This window comes from Podarcis muralis, chromosome 5 (assembly GCF_964188315.1).
Source record: "Podarcis muralis chromosome 5, rPodMur119.hap1.1, whole genome shotgun sequence".
NCBI classification, from domain to species: Eukaryota; Metazoa; Chordata; class Lepidosauria; order Squamata; family Lacertidae; genus Podarcis; species Podarcis muralis.
In genome coordinates this window covers 32,792,100-32,794,723 of record NC_135659.1, presented here as the reverse complement: position 1 = coordinate 32,794,723, position 2,624 = coordinate 32,792,100, and the positions used below count along the sequence as shown (strand labels likewise).

Genomic DNA, 2,624 nt, shown 5'->3' with positions numbered 1-2,624 from the left:
GGCCGGCGAGGGCGTCACGTGGAAGGAGCGCGGAAAAGCGAAAGCTGGCGGCGCCCTCGGCGGCCGCGCAGCCCCGCGCCGCCTGCGCGCTTGGGCGAGCTCGGAGCGTCGGAGGACCCGCTCCGTGCGCGCCGGAGGGGACGCTCCGCCATTCGGCTTTAAAGGCGCCCTGCCGCCGCCCAAGGTGAGGAGCTGCTGCGGTCAGCTGTGGGCGAGACGCCGGCTTGGGCTTCCCTCGACGGGGCGGGAGGCCTTTTCGCAGGTGAGAGGGAGAAAGGAGGGATCCCCACTGGGTCTTGGCCCGACCTAGGCGTGCAGGGGCGCCAACTGGAATAAAAAAAAGGGGGAGTGTCAGGTAAGCCCCACGCTGCATGATGATCACAGACACAGCGCACGCACACCTTTTGAATGGGAATGCCCATCAACTTTGCCCACTCCCCGTTTGAACGCAGCTTAGCACATTTTGCGAACTAATGCTCCTTAACTGTTTGGAAGGGAGCCCGCCCCCATAAGGCCGTTTCAGAAGCCAGAGTCTAAAATGTCCTGAGGGCACGTCTAGAATTAATTCCCATTTGGTTTAATGGGGTTTGCCGTAGTGGGAGGGAGAGGACTACAGTGGTACCTTGGGTTACAGACGCTTCAGGTTACAGACTCCGCTAACCCAGAAATATTACCTCGGGTTAAGAACTTTGCTTCAGGATGAGAACAGAAATCGTGCGGCGGCGGCGCAGCAGCAGCGGGAGGCCCCATTAGCTAAAGTGGTGCTTCAGGTTAGTTTCAGGTTAAGAACGGACCTCCGGAACGAATTAAGTACTTAACCCGAGGTACCACTATACTGTCTTGCAACCTATGTGGGAGCTTGCTGTACTGACTGGTACAGTGGTACCTCAGGTTAAGTACTTAATTCGGTCCGGAGGTCCGTTCTTAACCTGAAACGATCCTAACATTGTCTACACTGACTGGCAGCGCTTCAAATAGGGGATCTTTCCCAGTCCTTCTACCTGGAGATGCCAGGAATTAAATGAGGAACCTTCTGCATACAGAAGAGATGCTTTGTCAAAGAGCTGTGACCTTTCTCTGATTAGGTATCCATAATACAGCTGCTGTGGGACAAGATGGTTGGACAGTGTTTTCAAAACTACCAACATGAATTTGACAAAACTGCGGGAGGCAGTGGAAGACAGAAGTGTCTGGCGTGCTCTGGTCCATGGGGTCACGAAGGGTCAGACACGACTAAATGACTAAACAACAACAAAATACAGCTGCATCTAAAAACTGCACATGGCAAGTGATATTTTATGAAAGGCCAGGATGAATGCCTCTTCTAAGATGCTGCAGTATGATGGATAATTCATCACGGAACTCAAATGACAGAAGATGTGATTGCAATGGATTTCCAGATGGATCCCACAAATGATGGTCTGTGGCAATGCTTCTATTCTTTTGCTTAGTGTATGTATGTGTAGGGTTTTGTGTCAGCGTCACTTGTGTGGGTTCTCTTACCATTCGCTTGTTGTATTTCCTGGTGGTAAGAGAGGTTGGGGGGGAGGGGTATCCTAGGGTGTGGTTGGTTGTCTTTGGTTGGCTGCAGTGAGAGTTGTTTTTAGGTGAGTGGGGTATGTATGTGTGTGCTTTTGGTTAGCCGGATTGATTTGTATGGTGCCGGCCGATTCTTCCTGTTGTCTTGTTGGGCTGTGTATGTGTGAAACAGGGACCTAACCTAACAATGTATGCAACACTAATGTCTCAAAACAAATGAAACTGATCTGTAGAAAACACAACTTGAAAAAAGAGACAATGCACGTATTTTTGTAAACTAAGAAATCTTTAATAATAATAAAAATATTTAAAAAACAAAACAAAAACACAAATGATGGTCTGTCAACAGCTAATAGCCATGATAGGCTAACAGAGCATTTCTGCTTGAAAGTAGAATGCATGGGGGCAAACAAATAGAGGTGCTGCATTTAATTCCTTGAACAGGGTTTGAAATTGTGTGTGGTGCCTACAAGAGTAGAAAGGACTAACTTGCCCCAGAACATACAGGAAGTTAGCATGAGTTCATGTTGCCTCTTTGTAATGCCTGAGTAAGGCATTTCCTTCCATTCCCAAGGTCTTAGTTGGAGTAAATAACCTGTAAGATACCTTCTCACTCTGTAAGACTTCTATGACAAGCAGGATTCAGCAGGTGCCACTTTTCATGGTAGAAAAAGGCACATCTTTTTTTACTTTGTCAGAAAGTGGGTGAAAACAACCCTAAAATTGGCAGTGGTTAAGTGATACGTGAGGAGGCTTAAGCTTGCCTGGAAGACATGACTTTGAAGTCTTGTTCCTTCATTCCAACCAATAGAGGCAGCTCTGCTTACTTAGTGATAAGATAAAAGTTCTATAGCCTTAAAAATCTAGTCAAAGGAGGAAGGTCATCAGGAGGCACCAAAAAGACAACAGAGAAGGCGGCTGCCTAATATTCTGCAGAAAGAAATTCCAGAGGCTAGGTGCCAGGATGCTTGAAACAGAAAAAATGTTTTTTTCTGGACTTGCCCCCAAATAAAGAAATTCTGGTGCACAGTGACATTAAAAATAGAAACAATTGTTTTTGTTCACTGTTGCTGCTTTCTTTTGGT

At 47.3% G+C, this 2,624-nt stretch overlaps 1 protein-coding gene across 12 annotated transcripts in view; it reads left to right on the top strand.

Annotated features, from left to right (window-relative positions):
• The first annotated feature begins 49 nt into the window (after positions 1–49).
• DNAI3 (dynein axonemal intermediate chain 3) overlaps positions 50–2,624 on the top strand; it is a 62,120-nt gene continuing 59,545 nt past the window's right edge. For 5 of the 12 annotated variants that reach the window (XR_013392875.1, XR_013392874.1, XR_013392876.1 and 2 more), the window contains exon 1: positions 56–184. The gene's annotated coding sequence lies outside the window, so the exon portion shown is untranslated. Of the gene's footprint in view, positions 263–2,624 lie in introns of all 12 variants that reach the window. The other 7 variants (XM_077928511.1, XM_077928512.1, XM_077928509.1 and 4 more) reach the window with 4 other exon arrangements.